Here is a 20750-nt window from a genome sequence, read left to right as displayed (position 1 = left end):
AGCACCACATTATAGCACTTCATCAACTTCTACCTGGTTTACTTCCATGCCAGGCCTACTACCTCAAACACACCGGGTTTGCTCCCATGTCAGGCCTACACCTCCAAAAGTAGTGCCATCTGGGAATACTCCCCTGCTTGAACAGCGCTTCAGTACGGCAAGTGATTTTATGGTTAATATAAACTGACAAGAGGTTCACAATAGCTTAATATTCATCACTTTGCAGCTTCAAATTTAACAACTCCTCAGGGGAAACTATACTCTTCTGCAAATGATGCTCCTCTCCTTCTGAATAACCTTTTCCAGAAGGGCAGCCTTTCTGCCACTCTCGTTTCCCCAGTGCATAAGTAACCAAATACTGCCAAGGATAGGATCTTATTCTGCTTCTCCCTTGGCTTTGGCAATGTGGGTTCATACCAGCTTTTGTAATATGCTTTACAAAATATGGGCAACATGTTTCACAACTTTTGGACCTTTCATTGGTACCCTTTCCCTTTGGCAATATCTGTTGAATTTGAATTGTCTCGTTTTTGGCTTGGGCAATGGTTGTATGCATGGATATATGGTATATTTTATTTATATCGCACCCAAGTGTTTCTGGGCACGATGAGGCACGGGAGGGGTACAATGGAGGACAAAGAACAAGTTACTCTTACCTGGTAACGTTCTTTCGATGGGATGGTCCGACGACGTATTCCATATCTATGACAGTAATCACAATAGCTGTGCTGCTTCGGAAAATCTTTCTGCGTCCTGTGTCGATACGCCGCCCTCGAGGAGCTCCTCTGACGCCCTACGTCACTGGATGTTATAAGTAGGACACACGACGCCCGTAGCCTCAGTTGTAGTTTTTTCCCAGAACGTGTGGCACCAGTCTTCTGCCAGTCTGACCACACAAAGCCTTGCGGAAACGTAAGCTGCAATTACATAAGAAATTCAGTAGCGGGGAAGGCAGGGAGCGATATGGAATACGTCGTCGGACCATCCCATCGAAAGAACCTTACCAGGTAAGAGAGTAACTTGTTCTTTGAGGGGATTGGCTCCTCCGATGTATTCCATATCTATGACAGACTCCCAAAGCAGTACCAATGCAAGGAGGTGGGAAAAGAATTTAGAAAACAGAAATTTAGAATGCCCAATCAAATTGCGGAATAAAGGACCGCCTTGCCAAAGGCCAGATCCTGCCCGTGGATGGAATAGAGGGAGTAGTGACGTACAAAAGTATGTACCGAAGCCCAGGTGGCCACATCACAGATGTTACGAATAGGAACACCCCTCTGTAGGGCAGTAGAGGCAGCCATACCGCTGGTAGAATGGGCCCGTAAGGTGACCGGTGGGTCCTTACCAACCAAGCGGTAACACTCAGATAACCAAAATAATCCAGCGAGACAAAGTCTGTTTCGTCACAGCTTGTCCCAAACGCTTTCCAGCGTAACCAATGAAGAGTTGATTGTCCATTCTGACCCGGGACATGCTCGAAATATAAAAGCTTAAGGCTCTCCGAGGATCAAGCCTATGGAGCCTCTCCTCTTCCTTACCAGGATGTGGAGGATAAAATGCCGGAAGAACAACCTTCTGGCCTAAATGAAATTCCTACACCACCTTCAGAAGAAAGGAAGGACGAACTCTAAGGACAACCCTGTCCTCATGAAACACAGTGAAGGGTGGCTTAACTGAAAGTGCCTGTAACTCACTCACTCACTCTGCGAGCGGAAGTGACCGCAACCAAAAATACAGTTTTAAGAGTTAACAGTCTCAAAAGGCATGAATGCAAAGGCTCAAACGGAGCACCCATCAGAAACTTGATAACAAGGTTCAAATCCCAACCCGGGCACCTGAAAAGGTGACGGAGGGAACACGTTAGTGAGCCCTTTCAGAAACAGAGAAATTAAAGGAATTTTAAAATAGGAACACTCTTCAGACGAGCGCTTAAATATGGACAGCGCCGCCAGGTAATCTTTAATGGTACCCACTTGAAGGCCCGTGTGGGCCAAAGAAAGTAAAAAAGACAGAACCATGGGAATGTCACATACAAAAGGATCCACATTCTTAACCCTGCACCAGTCGCAGAACTTACGCCAACGGCAAAGGGACTTTGTTGCGGGCCGTCTGGCCGAGACCAACACCTCCATCACGTCTTCAGAGAGGTCCCAATCCTTATACCTCAACCTTTCAGAAACCAAGCGTGAAGGTTGAGGGATCTGACCTCTGGATGGAGAACCTGAACCCCTTCCCGTGAGAGCAGATCATCTCGGTAGGGAAGACGACGTGGAGGAAAGATGGACAAGTCAAGAAGGTCCGGGTACCACGTCCTCCGGGCCCACGCCGGAGCAATGAGAATCATCCAGGAACCAAACCTCTGTAACCTCCGCAGTACTTGTGGGATGACGGGGACTGGAGGAAACGCGTACAGCAGTGGGAATGACCACTCCACCATGAACGAGTCTCCTAAGGCTCCTCTTGGAGGAAATTCCTGCGAGCAGAACTTTTTGCACTTATGGTTGACACTGGAGGCGAAAAGATCCACTTGAGGGGTCCCCCAAAGGGCAAAGATCTCCAGGAGCATCTCCTGAGCCAACTCCCACCCGTGAGAGATCGCACTCTGCCTGCTCAAAGCGTCCGCCGTCTCGTTTTCGTCTCCGGCCAGATGAACTGCCGAGATCGAAACTTCCTGCTGGATTGCCCAGAACCAGAGCTGCATTGCCTCCCTGCACAGAGGAAGTGACCCTGCCACACCCCTTTTTGTTGAGATAGTGCATGGCCACCATGTTTTCTGTCTGGATCAGGACATTCTACCCATGCACAGTCGGCAGAAAAGCCTTCAGGGCTAGCCTGCGGCCCTCAGCTCCAATAGATTGATATGGAGTCTGGACGACCGCCGACTGTCAACTCGTTGGCATGAGCTCCCCATCCCTTGAGGGATGCGTCCGTCACGATCGTCACCTCCGGCCAGGGTAGCCAAAACGGAGCCCCCCTTCATCAGATTGTCTTCGGCGGCCCACCACAGAAGGTCCTGGGTAACCGAGGACGGCACCTGAACAGGGTCCGACATCCTGCCGGAGGACCGAGACCACTGGAGCTCAAGTGCCCATTGCAAAGATCTCATCCGCAGCATGGCCTCTGGCACCAGAAGAATGCAGGATGCCATGAGGCCGAGCAATCTCAAGAACTCAAACGCTGGGAGACTCTGGGCAAGTTGAAACTTGTGCACCATCTGCTGAATGTGATGAGCCCTCACCTAGGGAGGAAAACACTGCCCCAGGGACGTGTCGAGCACTGCTCCGATGTACCGGAGCCTCTGAGTTGGTGTCAAATGGGACTTCGTTAAGTTGAGGGAGAAGACCAGCTTGTGGATGGAGTGGCAGGTGACGACAGATGATCCAGGACTTGCTCGGGAGAGCGCGCCCTGATCAACCTATCGTCCAGGTAGGGGTAGACGTGAATCCCCTTTCCTGAGGTATGCTGCCACCACTACCATGAGCTTGGTGAAAACCCTCGAGGCGGAGGTCAATCCGAACGGCAGGACCCGAAACTGAAAGTGCGAGTCGCCAACCGCGAACCTCGGGTACTTCTTGTGCTTTGGATGTATCGGCCCATGAAAATAAGCGTCCTTGAGGTCGAGAGACACCAACCAGTCCTGAAGTTGAAGGGCCTGGAGGACTTGAGAGAGAGGAACCATCTTGAACTTGTCCTTCCTGAGGAGTTTGTTCAAACCGTGCAAGTCCATGATGGGTCTCAATCCCCCATCTTTCTTGGACATCAAAAAATAAGGGGAATACCATCCCTTGTTCCTCTCCTTCTATGGCGCCTTTCTCCAGCAGGGATTGAATTTCCTGCGCAAGGAGAGGATCTGGACTCTTCAAAGAGAGATTCCCCGGTGGATTGTCTTGAGGCCTCTGCCGGAAAGGAAGACAGTAGCTGTGGGTTATGATCTACAGAACCCACACATCTGAAGTAATGGTGCACCACTCTGCAAGATGATGCGCCAGCCTTCCCCCAACCGGCAAACCATGGGACATGGCCTCATGACTGATCTGAAGCAGCTGCGGCAAAGAGGCAACAGCCTGAGCGGCCTTCACACCTCGAGTACCTTGTTTTCCACCTCTGGCACTCCTACGGTGGCCCCTTTGACTGGCAGCTCCTCTCGCTTTACCAAAGGATGAGTAATAACGAAAGGAACCTTCCCTCCATTGCTGTCCCCTAGGACGAAAAGACAGAGGTTGTCGAACTGCAGCGGCCAACGACTTTGCTGCCGCTTTTGAGGTCTGCAACCTCTCAAGGCTCTCATCAGCCTTGCTGCCAAAAAGATGTTCCCCGTCAAAGGGCATTTTGAGGAGCCGGACCTGCACATCAGGAGCAAATCCCGACTTCCGCAACCACGCAAACCTGCGTATCACGGTGCTCGCCGCCATGGACCGGCTGACGCAATCTGCCATGTACAAACCCGACTGAACGGCCTCACACATGGCATCCTTGCCATCCTGAACCATGGCAAGGAAACCATCCCATTCATCCCCTTCGGGAATATGTTCAGCCGCTAAGGAAACAGTTCCACAAAGTGTGCGTGAAACACGACAATGCACATACGGAAGCGCCATACCACCTCAAGAAAACACTTTCTTCGCCCAGCCGTCAAAACACTTGTCGTCCCCATCAGGAGGGATGGTAGGATACGACGCCTGCTTTGCCGGGGCCGTAGCCGCCTGCCCTACCAAACTCTCTGGAGTGGGGTGCTTGGACAAGTAGCAGGGGTCGCTACTGGCTGGGCGGCATTTTCACGGCAAAGACTTGCCCACTGCCTGGAGACTCTCCGGAGCAGTCCAAGCTGCTGCCACCCTCCTCTGTAGAGCCATATGAAACGGCAGTACCGGGTCAGTTGGTGGACCAAGGTCGAGGATATTTGTAAAGTCATCCTGAAGAAACTCCCCTGGGGGAGCAGACCATCCCAAGTACTCGATGACCCTAGACATAAGGCACCGGTACGAGGAGTCGGCATGAGTGCCAGGCTCAGGCCTACAAAACTCCACCTCCGGAGAGGTGTCCAGCCCACTAGCATCGTTCAGGGACTGCCTCAGGTCCTCAAATTGGCTATGGCCCGAGAGAATCTCGTCAGGCACAGTATTAGGAACCATGCCATCATCGGAGCCTTCATCCACCTCTGAAATAAACTCAAGATGGCGGTAAGAAGGCACAGAATGTGAACCAAAGCCATGCTTGACCTTGGTGGAACCCCCTAGAAAGGCTCTGGCCGAGCCTCGGGGTACCCCCGTCGACACAGCCTCGAAAGGCGTTGAGTAAATCGGCATTGACGCCGAACAGGGCGCTGACAGCATCAATGGCGTCGACAAGCCTCGAGGCCGGAGCCCCGAGCGTGTCCGTCAGCCTGGGCGCCGATGGCGCTGATAACATCTTCGGAGGCAGGGCCTCAAAAGAGTCTGTCGACGACCTCGGCGCCACCAGCGTCGACGTCTTCCTCGAAGACGTTACAGGTTCACACGGTCTCGAGCGCGTCGAGGACCGGGACCGGGCATGACGAGAAAGATTCCCCTTGTCCGAGCGGGACCTCTCCCGCGAATCGTGCCGACCACCCGAGCCCGAAGGCGTGCGAGCAGTGTCTCTCGACCGATCACGACCGACCCCACTCGGAGGCGCGGACGGACCGGTGCCCTGCAATTCGAGAATCGCTAACATTTTCTTCCTGAAGGAAGCCCATTCCTCCGGCGTCGCCTGCTTGGTAGGGTAAGCGACCCGCCGACGGGCGGAGTCCTCGGAAGAGGACAGGGAAGGTGACCGAGGACGGCGCTTCCGGGAGTGCCTCAAAGAGGCAGAGGAGTGGCGGGACCGAGACACACTGGACAACGACATGGAGAGTCGCCTCTCGAATCGTCCGTCGAAAGCCCCGCAGACCTCAACTTCCGTGGCTTAAGGCACCTTACCTACCGATAACTTTTTGCGCTCCTGCAAGGCTTTAGACGTGAGCAACTGGCAGTCGACACAGCCATCCGTGTCATTAGCCTCCCCGAGGCACTAGAGGCAGGCGTCGTACGAGTCCGTAACCGACATCTTGGACCCACAGTCCCCGCCCTTCTTAAAGCCCAGACGCGGTGTGGAAGACGAGGTAGACATCGTCACGAAGAAAGACTTCACAAAACGAAACAGGTTCGAAGAACTGAAAAAAGAACTCCAAAGAGTCGAGGCAGGCCGAGATCTCCAAAGCAAACACGTTCGCGGAAAAAACGGAACTGAGGCTACTGGCGTCATGCGTCCTACTTATAACATCCAGTGACGTCGGCGGAGGTCCTCGAGGGCGGCGTATCGACGCAAGACGCAGACGGCAAAAGTTTTTCCGAAGCAGCACAGCTGTAGTGATTACTGTCAGATATGGAATACGTCCGAGGACCCAATCCCCTCGAAACAATCTTACTAGATATGATATGATATGGCATTCGTAACGCGCCTATACACAAGTGTTTCAAGGCGCGACGAGGCAGGGAGGGGGGGGACAAAAGGGAGACAGACAACGATCCTACTAGGCCAGGTGTCATTCAGATCGCGCAAGTGCAAGGTTAAGGGGACGGGAAAAGTGCAAGGGGGAAAGGGAGAGGGGAAAGTGCAGTACACGGTTAGTAACGAACAAGATCAATAATAAGGGCCAGCTGGTGGCAAGTGCAAGATAAGTGCAGACAAGTGCTGGGAAGAGGGGCTGTAGGGATACAGAGAGAGTCCCGCAGTGCAGGGGTTGCCGGGAAGGCAGTGCAGGGGAGAGTGGCTGGGCCAAGGACCGAGATTGGTGAGTGGCCCAGTTGCTGATTTAGTACAATTTCAGTGATTTAGTAGGGGAGAGAGGGAGAGAAAGCAGAAGCAAAGGAGGGTTTTGAGGCGCTTCCGGAACCGGAAATGGTTCTCCTCAAGTTTTAGGGAGGCAGGAAGGCTGTTCCAGAGGGAGACCCCTGCAGCAGAGAGATATCTCCCACCAACTCGTTGCTTAGAGAAGCGGCTGACCCTGAGGGAGTTGGAGGCAGATGAGCGAAGTGCACGAGAAGGAAGATATTTAGGAAGGGAGAGAGTTGAAGGTATTTTGGCCCCAGGCCCCAGAAGGCCTTGTGGACAATGCAGAGGGTTTTGAACTTAATCCTCGGAGCCACAGGGAGCCAGTGTAGTGATTTCAGTCCTGGAGAGATACGGTCCCTGGGCTTGAGGCCAAGGAAAAGTCTCGCAGTCCTGTTCTGGATGAGTTGCAGCGGGCGGAGAGGAGAGGCAGGCAGATTTAGATAGAGGCTGTTACAGTAGTCCAGCTTCGAGAGAACCAGGGCTCTGGAGACAGTGAGCTTCTGGGGGAAGGAGAGGAAAGGAAGGATACCTCTGAGGAGGTGCAGCAGGTAGTGTGACTTCTTAGAATTGTCAGGAATGTGAGGCGAGAAGGAGAGAGTGGAGTCGAAGATGACCCCGAGGTTTTTAGCCTTGCAGGTAGGAGCAGGAAGAGGGCCAAGAGAGGCCGGCCAGAGAGCTGCAGGGAAGGAGGGAGTGGGTGTGCCGATGAGTAGAATCTCGGTTTTACTGGCATTAAGGCAGAGGTCGTTGGCGGCACACCATTCCTGGATAGCAGAAAGACAGTCAGAGATGAGGGAAGGAGAAGAGGAGGCCAAGGGTAGCCTGAAAATGAGCTAGGTATCATCAGCATAGCACTGAAAGTAGGGGCAGAGAGCAGCGATGCGGTGGGCGAGAAGTGCCAGGTACTGGTTGAACAGCCAGGGAGCGAGGTTAGAACTCTGGGGGACACCACAGGTAGAGAAAAAGATGTCATACAGGAAAGACCCCAGTTGGACCTGGGAGGGTCGATTTGAGAGGAAAGAGGTCAGCCAAGCCAGAGCCTGAACGGTGATACCCAGGTTATCACGGAGACGGTTGAGCAGGATGGTATGGTTGACAGTATCAAAGGCAGAAGAGAGCTCAAGCAAAATGAGAACACAAGGAATGTTAGAGTCAAGGTTCGAGAGCAGGTCCTCACGGATGTTCAGGAGAGCAGTTTCCGTGCTTCTGGCAGCTCTGAAGCCAGACTGGTGGTCATGAAGGCTACCAACAGATTCAGCATGGAGATTAAGCTGGGAGATGGCAAGTTTCTCCAGGAGCTTGCCCAGGAAAGGAGTGATAGAGATAGGGCAATAGTTAGCTGGGCAGGACGGGTCGGAGGAGGGTTTCTTAAGAAGTGGGTGCACAAGGGAGTGCTTGAGAGGGGATGGGAAGACTCCAGAGGCGAAGGAGTGATTGCAGAAGTCAGCAAGGGCAGGAGCCCAGGAGTCGATGTGGTCCTTAATAGTTTTGGAGGAGCAGGGGTGGACCTGTGTTGACGAGACTTTCATAGATCGGACTTGTCTCGAAACCTCATCAACAGAAAAAAGGGGGAAGGCAGAGAAGGAGAGAGGAGGGGTGGCTGCAGAAGGGCCAGAGGACGGGCAGGGAATAGAGGGGGGGAGGTGATGGGAAGAGAGTGAGGACAGGATGTCCTGAGTTTTTTAAATGAAGTGTGAGGCCAGTGCCGTACAGGGGGCCTGGGAGGGGACAGGAGAGGTAGAGACTGCAGCAGGGTTGGCCAGCTCCTTGCAGATTTTAAAGAGTTCAGCCGAATTGTTAGATGCCACAGTGATGCGGGCTTGGATAAGGGCCCTCTTTTTGGTGAGAACGGAGAGCCGGTAATGCCTTTGGAGCAGGCGACAGGCCAGTTTGTCAGAGGATGAACATGAAGCACGCAATTTCCTCTCTGCCACCCTGCACTTTGAGGGTGACGAGATCCGAGTCAAACCAGGAGTTACATTTGGCTTTGGGCTTCAGGCGGATTCTCATGACAGGGGCAAGGATATCAAGAGTATCAGATATAGTAAAGAGTGGAGAGGGCTGTGTCAGGGTGGGTGTCAGCCCAAGGGGGAAGAGGGAGCGAGAAGGTGGCAGCGAAAGCCTCAACTGACACACGCCTCATGGGTCGGATGACCGAGAAGGAGGATGGCAGTGATGAGGGTGGCTTTGCCTGTGCGGGAGGGTGAGGTGGGAGGAGAGGAGAAAGTGATCACTCCAGGAGAGAGGAGTGGAGAGAGGGACAAAGGGGAAGGTCAGAAGAGATCAGGGCATCAAGAGTGTGCCCAGCAGAATGGGTCGGCCCAGACGGGAGAATAGAGAGTGAGAGAGAGTCGCAGAGGTCGCGAAAGAGTCCAGAGGGGGAACAGGAGGCATCCAGGTGGATGTTGAAGTCTCCAAGGAAGAGGAGTTGAGTGGTCGAGGACAGGAGTGAGGAGGAGAGGTCCGCCCACTCAGAGAGGAAGGAGGAAATTTGACCAGGTGGCCGATAGATAGTAGCCACGGTAAGGGAATGGCTAGGAGAGAGAGAGAGTCGGCAGACAAGACACTCAAAAGAGGAGTAGGTCTGTGTGGGAATAGCAGTGGCAGGAATCCACTCAGGGAAGATAAGGGCCACCCCCCCCCCAGCACAGTTAGGCCTGGGCACGGAGAGGATCTTGTAGCCGTCAGGTAGGAGTGTGTCAAAGCTGGTGACAGAGCTGGCCGTGAACCATGTCTCAGTGAGACAGAGTACGTCAAGGTCCATTTCCTCAAGAAGGTGGCAGATAGAGGAATGTTTGAGTTAAGAGTGGCAATGTGGAGAAGGTTGCCATCTTTGAAGGACTTCCGGGGAGGGGTACAGATCAGAGGTACGCCCTGCGGAGGAGAAGAAGGAGCAAGGGAGGGGGCAGGGAGGGAGGGTAGAGGCAAGGTAGCCGAGGACAGAGGGGGGGGGGACAGCAGGAGAGGAAAGGAAGTTGATGAGGCGCGGGAAGCGTCTATCAAAGAGGTGAAGGTTGGCCTGAGGGCCTAGGACCAAGACGGTCCCATTAGCGTAGACATTAATGATGGCCTTAGAGGAGTGGAAGGAGGCCAAGAGGACATCCCAACGGGTGCTGCCATTAATGGGAGAAGAGGAGAAAGGAGAGAGCACAGAGACCACATGAAGGGTCCATAGGTCAGGTGAAGGCAGGAAAAATAGGATGTCAGTGAGAGTTTCCTTAGAGGAGGCACTGGTGTAGGTGTCAGCGAAAGGGAGGCCTGGGTTGGAGACCAGGATGTCCTTTTTAAACTTTTTCCTACCAGATTTAGTGAGAAGAGCAGGCTAGTCAATGGAGAAGCAGTTAGAAAAGATAGGTGAGATAGAGAGCACCATGGGATAGGAGGGAGAGGGGGGTAGGACAAGCACGAGCGGACAGGAAGTGAGCAGCAAGCCCTAGTATACCACAAATTCAGAACACAGTGAACACAGTAATGCAATATCAGGTACCCAGTGGAGAGGCCACCTAAGTTTGAAAATCCTGCAAGGGGAGAAAAACCCTAGTTTACCACAGTTTGCAAGGCATAGTGAAGTCAGGGTGATAGGTCAAGTGCGGTGGGCCGAGGGAGCAGGTAGAGCCAACAGGTGGACCGGCGCCAGGCGTCCCCTGCGGACACCTGCAGACACAGGGAGCCGCAACCATCGGAGCCGCCCTTTGCCTAAGGGGCCCTTAGCCTTGGGGACTGCCGGGCAGTTGGGCTGCCCAGGAGGGGGGTGGTTATAGGCAGAGGGAGGAAGGGGAGGGGGAGGGTGGGCGGGCAGGGAGGCGGGAAGGGAGAGGAGGACCAGGAAGTGGGAGGGGGGGGGGGGGAGAGCAGGCAGCACCAAACACGCACACAGAGCGCGAAAGCACAATTTAACACATTTTTGCAAGAAGAAAAGAACTCACGGAGGCCCGCAGGGCCAGACAGGGCTTCGCTTGGCCTGCACTTCCCTCAGGACCACCGGCGACTGCTCACCCACGCTCCGCTGAACAAAGACTTTACAGAAGTAAAATCTTGCTGTGTTTGGCCAGCGATCCTACACGGGAGGCGGGCATGTACATTCGGACACGTGTCACACCAATTAGTCAAGTGTACGGGTACAACAAACATTGCCAGTTGGGCGAGGACAGTGGACAGGCAATTTCAAACAAACACCAACTCTGGCGACCTGACGATTAGACAGGATTATCACTAGGCCCAGTGATATTGAGAATGCGCAAATGCAGGGGGCGTGGCTAAGTAGTCATGCAGTAGGACGTGCTTCCAAGAGCTCCTGCCTATCCGGAATGATCCTATGCATAAACGGAAACTACATAGTGCGTTTGCGCACAAACTAGCAGACAAGCACATTAAGAGGTTGTGCACGATATCAGCAAGCCAGGGACAGAATGATGTAGAAATAACTGGAAGCATGCAGTTTGAAGTTGGTGGCCTGACAAGAGGAGGAGGCAGCAAGATGGCGTCTGCCATGGAACAAAGGGCTGGGAGAAGCTGGTCACTGCATTGCGGCGACAAGGCAGTGATTCGAGCGTCAGAAGTGACCTGGTGGATATCCAAAAGCAGACCCGTGGCGGCTCCAGATCTACCCGGACTGGCGGTGGTGGCACGACAACGGCACAAGACATGCAGCAGCCGAAGCGTCAGCAGTGCCACAGTCAGCGTACCCAATGTGCGGCAAGCTGCCGGGCCTCATTTCGACAGATGGCACTGGGGAGACTGCAGAGCATGACTTTCCAGGTGAGGACTGCGGAGCACGACTTGCCAGGTGAGGGTTTCCAGAACTGTTGCATGAAGTGCGCGAGCGGGGGAAACACTGGCGAAGTGCTGGATGGTCCCATATCTGTGAGGGACACATGAGCGGCGTCTAATCAATTCCTGTGCTTGCCCGCACTGCCGCAATGGTAATTCAGTAGAAGGATTGGAAAGCTGGTGCAGACCACTAGGGGGAGTGGTCAGTGCGAGAGGGAGCAGTGTCCAGCGCAGTTGCACTGGGTGTACACAGGAACCAGCCCCTGCCGAAGCAGACCCTGGATGCCGGAGGTGCAGCAACAGGAGTTGCGGGCAATCAAGAAAGGCCGAACAGGGTGAAGCCGGGACAACTAAGTATTGAGACGTATACCAGAGGCCAAGGCACAAAACGCTGGTAATCCCACATTGCAGCGAGTATGTCCCTTTAGGTAATTCGATGCAAACTCAAAATACACAGGCGTGTACTGCGCTATTGGGCAAGTGAGGGGCGTAAGCAGTGGCCTGCTCATGCTGACCCCCCCCCCCCAAATGGTGCCAATATGGTGTTACCGGAAGAAGGGACATGGAAGGAACCCCTACCGACCGTGACACGCAAGGAGTGGGCTACCCAACCAGGCAAGCAGGGCACTACAGTTGAAGCGCACAATTCACCAGATGAGCAGTGGTCCACCCAAGCAGACTTTGGACATAATATTGCCATCTCAGGGGAGAGGCCACCTACCCTCAAGGACCAACTGAGCTTAAGAGGAAGCTGAGGGGTCTACGCTGAGGGTACACCAGGATACAAGGTGAGCATGGCGCCTATCGCATTGGGAAGAGGTGAATGGGCCACAGTGTGTAAGCGCCCCTAGGGAAGTCAGAAGGCTTTTGCGCTCTGCAATTATTGACCTGCAGGATCGAAAAGTCGCCTGGAAGGGTGCAGTCCCGTGCGCCTAAGAAAGCCTGAACTCAGGGTAGCATGAAAACTAACTAGGGAGGTGGCTGGAGGAAGCACTGGAGATTGCGAGCAGGCAAAAAAGGAGAGCATATTTTGCAAGTGAGGAGCACACTACCAAGGAAGCAGTGCAATCACAACCATGCAGACGAGGCACGGTTTTGGAGTTGTGGGGGGTGGGGGGGATGCTCTGCAATGGAAACCAAGGGATACAGGAGGGAAAGCCCCAAATTATAGCACAGGACAAAGGGCTATCAATAGAAAGAAACACGAAAGGGAGTCCTGTCTAAAGAAACAAAGTTGATTGCAATTTAATTATATGCAAAAGGAATTTAAAGTGTATCTGCTCCTCTATTGTAGCATAATTTATGCATATCCAAAGGATAAGTGTACAGGCAAAGGGGGAGGTAGTCCATGCACTCAAAAGATTAAATAGAATAGAAACAGAGTAATTTTTAATTTTTCACTTCTCAGACATTCAACAAAAGCTGGATTTATGAATTCCAGTAAGTAAGGCAGCCATTGCATAAAAACAGTTATACAATTATTCCGCATTACAAAAAGAGGATGCTGCATTGAAAACTTTTGCGGCACATGTGTAACAAACTTAGGTGAGTGGATACATAAAGATGCCGTGTAATGGCCTTTACAAAGAGAAAGGTACACATACAGGCTCAAAATATTTACACATTTATCACAAACATATATAAACAACATGAACCATTGTTGCTCTAAGCACAGAACCTTGGAAAGGTCTGACAAAAGCCAGGCTAGAGGGTGACCAAAGTGGATCTGCTGATGTTGCTACTACTTATTGTGAATTTGATCTCATCTGTACGGTCGTTGATCCAACTGAAAAAGTCTGCCAGGGTGCTATTTTCGCCTTTCCAAATGAAAATGATGTTGTCAATGTATCTGTACCAAAGTATAATGTTATCAAGGTACGGATTGCATAAATTAAGGACATTATTATATTCATATTCGGCCATGAAAATGACAGCCATACTCGGGGCAAAGGCCGCCCCCATGGCGGTGCCGCGAATTTGCAGATAGAAAGTTTCTTCAAATTGAAAAAAGTTGTTTGTTAAAGCTAGTTCCAGTAATTCAACTATAAGGTTGATCGGAACTCTGGTTTGTTGCATATGATGGGTAAGGTGGTGTCTGATACATTCGACTGCTGCTTCCTGAGGAATGCTCGTGTAGAGGCTATTGATATCCATGGTAACTAGTATGTCTTCCGAAGGGTTGAAAGGTTGATGTTCAAATTTATTTATTGTAGCCATAGTATCTCGCAAATATGTCGGAGTTTTCTGGCTTAAGGGTTTTAAGAAAAAGTCGATAAATTTACAAACAGGTTCAAGCACTGACCCACACCCCGATACAATCGGTCTTCCTGGGGGTAAAAGTTGGTTCTTGTGAACTTTGGGTAAAGCATAAAAAGCTGTGATACGTCCCTCAGAATTATTCAGGAAAATGTCCTCTCTTTCAGAGATCCAGTTGTTCTCCACCGCGTAGTCGGTAGTGTCTTTAATCTTTTTTTTTATTTCTGATGTGGGGTCTTTGCGCAGTTTTTTGTAATTCCCCTCTTCGTTGAGTAATGACATAACCATTGCTTTATATTGGCTTGAACTCTGAACGACAACCCCTCCTCCTTTGTCTGCCGCTTTAATAACAATGGCAGGGTTTTCGGCCAAGGCCTTAAGGGCTTGTTGTTCCCCCTGTGTGAGATTATTTCTTTTGTGCAAGGTGGTGCGCTGTGCTTTTTTCATTTCTTGCTTGATACATTTTTCAAACGCAAGGACAGATACCGGCATTTCGTTGTCATTGGGAAGGAAGTCCGATTTTTTCCTAAGGCCTGAGTCATCAGGTTCTAGGGGACTTTCTTTGTCTTGGAAGAAGACTTTTCTTCTGATGGTCCTGTAAAAGTATGAAAGTTCCTGATCAAGTCTAAACCAATCAGTGTGATTAGTCGGGACAAATGACAGTCCTTTGGATAGTACAGATTTGTCCTCTTTGGTGAGCGTACTGCCCGAGAGGTTGAAGATAGGTATGGTCTCTAATATCTCCTCCGTCTCCTGTTGGAGTTCGACGATCTCCATCGTGGAAAGTTGAATGGGGACATAGGCTGGAATTGGGGCGGGCCCCAGTAGCCTCCCCTGGGACCCCCTTGGCCTAAAAAAGGCGCCATCTGTGGCTGCTGATAGTTATCGCGATTACTCGGTCTACCGTTAGAATTGGTAGAGTCGTCGTCAGATGAACCTGAGCTTGATGTATTCCAGAAAGAGACCCTTTTGCGTCTATTTCTTGCTGGGCCCGTTTGGTTGAGAAGTCTTTCTTTTTCTTTCTTGTCCTTAAAATCAACTGATAAGTAAGGATATACAAGTTCTAGTTGGAAATTTTTAATATCTTTTGCTAGTTTTTTGTGCTTCTTTTCCAGTGTGCTACTCATAAAGGTGTCCATTGTTTTATTTATTTCCTTCAATTTTTCTCTAGCGTTATCCAAGCTATCGTCATTAAGGAATTTCTCCTCTTGGGCAGTACGCTCACCAAAGAGGACAAATCTGTACTATCCAAAGGACTGTCATTTGTCCCGACTAATCACACTGATTGGTTTAGACTTGATCAGGAACTTTCATACTTTTACAGGACCATCAGAAGAAAAGTCTTCTTCCAAGACAAAGAAAGTCCCCTAGAACCTGATGACTCAGGCCTTAGGAAAAAATCGGACTTCCTTCCCAATGACAACGAAATGCCGGTATCTGTCCTTGCGTTTGAAAAATGTATCAAGCAAGAAATGAAAAAAGCACAGCGCACCACCTTGCACAAAAGAAATAATCTCACACAGGGGGAACAACAAGCCCTTAAGGCCTTGGCCGAAAACCCTGCCATTGTTATTAAAGCGGCAGACAAAGGAGGAGGGGTTGTCGTTCAGAGTTCAAGCCAATATAAAGCAATGGTTATGTCATTACTCAACGAAGAGGGGAATTACAAAAAACTGCGCAAAGACCCCACATCAGAAATCAAAAAAAAAGATTAAAGACACTACCGACTACGCGGTGGAGAACAACTGGATCTCTGAAAGAGAGGAAATTTTCCTGAATAATTCTGAGGGACGTACCCCAGCTTTTTATGCTTTACCCAAAGTTCACAAGAACCAACTTTTACCCCCAGGAAGACCGATTGTATCGGGGTGTGGGTCAGTGCTTGAACCGGTTTGTAAATTTATCGACTTTTTCTTAAAACCCTTAAGCCAGAAAACTCCGACATATTTGCGAGATACTATGGCTACAATAAATAAATTTGAACATCAACCTTTCAACCCTTCGGAAGACATACTAGTTACCATGGATATCAATAGCCTCTACACGAGCATTCCTCAGGAAGCAGCAGTCGAATGTATCAGACACCACCTTACCCATCATATGCAACAAACCAGAGTTCCGATCAACCTTATAGTTGAATTACTGGAACTAGCTTTAACAACTTTTTTCAATTTGAAGAAACTTTCTATCTGCAAATTCGCGGCACCGCCATGGGGGCGGCCTTTGCCCCGAGTATGGCTGTCATTTTCATGGCCGAATATGAATATAATAATGTCCTTAATTTATGCAATCCGTACCTTGATAACATTATACTTTGGTACAGATACATTGACGACATCATTTTCATTTGGAAAGGCGAAAATAGCACCCTGGCAGACTTTTTCAGTTGGATCAACGACCGTACAGATGAGATCAAATTCACAATAAGTAGTAGCAACATCAGCAGATCCACTTTGGTCACCCTCTAGCCTGGCTTTTGTCAGACCTTTCCAAGGTTCTGTGCTTAGAGCAACAATGGTTCATGTTGTTTATATATGTTTGTGATAAATGTGTAAATATTTTGAGCCTGTATGTGTACCTTTCTCTTTGTAAAGGCCATTACACGGCATCTTTATGTATCCACTCACCTAAGTTTGTTACACATGTGCCGCAAAAGTTTTCAATACAGCATCCTCTTTTGTAATGCGGAATAATTGTATAACTGTTTTTATGCAATGGCTGCCTTACTTACTGGAATTCATAAATCCAGCTTTTGTTGAATGTCTGAGAAGTGAAAAATTAAAAATTACTCTCAGTTTCTATTCTATTTAATCTTTTGAGTGCATGGACTACCTCCCCCTTTGCCTGTACACTTCTGCAATGGAAACCAATGCAGTCCAAGGACTGAGACGCATCTTGGCGGAAGAGGCAGCAAGCCTAAGGGCCGCAAGGAACTCATAGGAGCCGAGGGGACCTATGGGGGCAGAAGTCCTAGAAGACATTCAGAGCAGGCAGTAGTAGCAAGCAGATGCACAACCACAATCCACAGGCAGGACAATTGACGAAGAGCCTCTGGTACACTAAGCCCAAAGTCCATATGTAGTGGGGTGCGTCGGAAAGTACACAGGCCCCCACGAGCCCAGAGGTTCCTGACAAAGGCGGTTCAGGAACAGGCGGTCTTAGTGACAGGGGTGCAGAAACCGAGCTAGAGCAAGAAGCTGTATTAGTGAAGCCGGGGCACCACAAACGACATCAAAAGGTTTTCTAAAAAAGCCAACTGATCCAGGAATATGAAATACAGCGCTTTAGGGAGTGGGTAATATTTCTGCCCACTGGAGGGGCATATGGTAGACAACAAGTAGCTGGCAGCATAACTTCGCAACTACGAGACAACCACTGACCGACACCTACAATGCAGCAGCAAGGGGTAGCAATACGAAGTAGGCCAACCTAGCAGAGACCAGACCCCAATTACAAAGGCACAGGGCAAAGGTAGGACTGGAAGGTTGAGCGCACAGCAGCATAGCCCAGTTCAGCCATGGCGTCGAAGGCTAATAAAAACAAGGCGAAGCAGCCCACTCAAGACACGTTCGCTAGACCAGCGCAAACATCTGAAGCTACTGAGCCACCGACCTCGGGGACACAAGAAGAACAGGCTTCGTCGAGGGGAGACCAACAAGTCCTGGAAACCATAGCAGCTTTAAAGACTGCACTGGAATTTAAAATGGACGATATTACCTTAGATGTGAAACTCTTGAGGCAGGCTGCGAGGTCGCTGGCAGAACGTACAGGAGCGCTGAAAAAAAGTTGCAGTAAACACGACCAACTATAAAGACAACTCCAGAGAAGTATCGGTATTGCAACAACAAGTGCAGAATCTTCAAAGTAGGGCGGAAGAATCAGAAGGGAGAGCAACGTACAAATCATTGGGCTTCCGGAAGGGGGAAGAAGGAACAAACCCAACAAACTTCATAGAAAATATGCTGCTCCAAGAAATTGGCCCAGGAGCCCTCTCAGGTGTTCAGTGGGGAGAGCACATAGGGCCTTGTCGAGGAGGCCGCCGCCTGGAGCTCCGCCTCGGCACATAATTGCCCGGATATTAAACTAGAAGCACAGGGAAAAAATTCTCGAACACTTCTGCAAAGGAGGAACGATCCAACGTGGATCAGCCAACATCACTGCGTAGCCGGACTACAGCTTCATAGTGCAGAAACAAAGCATGAGCTATGCACCAGTTAAGAGGCGGCTAAGCGAAGGGAATCTCAAATACATGCTGTTGTACCCAGCCAAACAAAGTCATACACAAGGTCCACGCCATCTTCTTCGAAACCCTGGAAGACGTGCATAAGTGGATGAACTCGGAGAACTTACCAGCCAAAGCGGAGAACCAGGCGGGAGCGACATAACAGAGTACCGAGTAGATGCTGAACAATCATGTAGGAGTACAGCCACCAGACTATTATTAAGCACAACCGTGACATAGTGGAGTCATACATGCCGAATTTGTTGTCAGAAGAATGCAGGAACCACTGGTGATGTGCCCAGCCGGAGACGTGCTAGTAGGAAACACCCTACACCTCAGACTAGATTAGATTGTTTTAGGATACTAGTTACATATCCTCCTGCTGTACTCTCAACACCGGTACGAGAGTCTGGAATAGGCGCGAGACGCGGGGATGCTGAGCTGGGCAATTGTTGGGAGAGGGTTTGGGGCGGGGGGGAGGGGAGGAGTTAGAAGAGAGTTGGCCTACAGATCCAAACCGGATATAGTAAATGCAACAGATGGGTAAAACATGCTGGTACCTCTAAGTGGGATGGGGGAACTTAAAATAGCATCCTGGACTGTCAAGGGATTAAACAGATATATAAAACGAAATGGAATAATGTCTTACCCGAGACGCCAGAAAATCGATATTGTTCTTCTGCAGGAGTCCCACCTCACTAGATGGAAGCAAGATGCCTTAGCAAAAAAGTGGGGGGGCACAACCATAGGCTTGTCGTATTCAGCATATGCCAGAGGGGTTCCAATATGGGTGGCACCGACCGTTCCATTCAGAGTCCTCCAGACCTTCCTTGATACTGAGGGTAGGATGATTGTATTACAGGAAATGGTGGAACAAAGGGAAATCTGGGTTATTAACACGTACGCACCAAATCAAGACATGGGAGCCTATTTCCGGTCACTATACCCTAGAATCAGCTCATACAGAGATGGCACATTGATATTTGGGGGGGGGGGGCAATTTAAACTGCACACTTCATCCGGCTATTGACAGATCCGACGATAAATGTACACACCCAGCCCAAGCAGCTAAAGCTCCAAATACGCTGGTGCGTGCATTTAATCTGTCTGATATATGGAGGGCACTGCACCCGCGCGACAGAGTATATTCACACTATACTGTTCCTAAGGATCTCTATACGAGGTTGGATTATGGGTTTACAATTCAAGTGGGCGGAATATAAGGTGCAGGTACTTTCGGACCATGCCCCCCTGATGCTCACGTGGCAGTTTCTTTCCCCGCGGGCTAGGATCCCGACATGGAGGCTCAGGGGGCAAAGCACTTAAGGATGCTGTGCTCCGAGAACACTTACGAGAGGGGGTGAAAGAATATTTCAAATTTAACATGGGTAGCGTAGACTCAGCAGGCACATTGTGAAAAGCCTTTAAAGTTGTGGTTAGAGGGACGGACATAGCAAAAACAAATGGAATGCAGTACACTATAGAAAGAGACCTACGCAAAGCAGAATCTAAACTGGAAATCATAGAAAGTTCAGGTGATGGGTCCAAAGAAAGGTCCCAAGAGGTTTCCCGCCTACAGCAAGAATGTCTGGAGCACTGGAATAAGCTGGCCATGCTGTGCTACAGGAAATATGTGGAGCGACAGCATGCGGAAGGGGACAAACCCGGATGCCTGTTGGCCTGGCTTTACAAAAGGCGAGACCAAGCAGGAGACAATAAGATCGATTGTGGGTAGTAATGGGGAGCTGTGCGAGACGCAGCAAACGCTGAATAAATGTTTTTGAGTACTACAGGGAGCTATATGAAGAAACCTTAGAATGCCAAATGGAGAAAGAGGCACTTTCACAGATAGTTCTCCCCAAGCTAGACACAGAGGAGGTAAGTAGGCTATAAGCCTTCATAACTATAGAGGCATTAGAACACGCATAAGGGAGTTGCCGATGGGCAAAGCTCCAGGGGCAGATGGGTTGCCCAACAAATTTTACAAAGAATATAGTGCAGATATCATGGACCCATTGCTGGCAATGCTTAATGAGTCGTTTGACACATACTGCCAGGGTCACTAATTACCCCCCTATTGAAACCCAATAAGTCGGTTACAGAATGTGACTCCTCTGAAAAGATATTACACAAGGCTCCTAGTTGAGATGGAAGGCTTCATAACCTTGTAATGACAACAGGACATGTCTAGCGAACCATATTTCCCTTGTGGCACCTTATATATGGTTTCAAAGGAGAGCCTTTGAATGAGAAAAGCAGTTTGCCAGGTCAGCGGCTTGATATCATGGTGTTACGTAGACTCACTTGGGCAGCTCATGCCAACAGATGAATCTACCCTGGACTCATTTTAGCTGTGCTCAATTTGCTCACTTCTCTTAAAGCGGCTGTTCAGCTTTACCTTCTAACTAAAATCGACCACAGAATTAGATAATTAAAAATGTGCATGGAACCAGCCAATGATGTGAAGTTTGAATTACATACATTAAGGAAGATAGCATGAAACGGTATGCAGTTGTTGAAAATAATTAATTTGAAAGTCTGCAGTTTAGTTGACCACTTGGACAATTCGACCCAAAACACATGCATAGATATACGTTTGTACATGGAGGGGGGGGGGGGGGGGAGTAGAGGAATATGAAGGTGGGAGACAAGGGGTTGGCAGGCACGGACG

General features: G+C 50.1%; 1 protein-coding gene across 3 annotated transcripts in view; it reads right to left on the bottom strand.

Annotated features, from left to right (window-relative positions):
* The window catches only part of FNBP1L (formin binding protein 1 like), a 1167050-nt gene that overhangs the window by 809155 nt on the left and 337145 nt on the right, over nucleotides 1-20750 (bottom strand). The gene's annotated exons all lie outside the window — the stretch shown is intronic.

This window comes from Ambystoma mexicanum, chromosome 1q, assembly GCF_040938575.1.
Source record: "Ambystoma mexicanum isolate Mex_15411 chromosome 1q, UKY_AmexF1_1, whole genome shotgun sequence".
NCBI classification, from domain to species: domain Eukaryota; kingdom Metazoa; phylum Chordata; class Amphibia; order Caudata; family Ambystomatidae; genus Ambystoma; species Ambystoma mexicanum.
The sequence above is the reverse complement of the archived record's forward strand: the minus strand, read 5'-3'. Positions and strand labels throughout refer to the sequence as shown.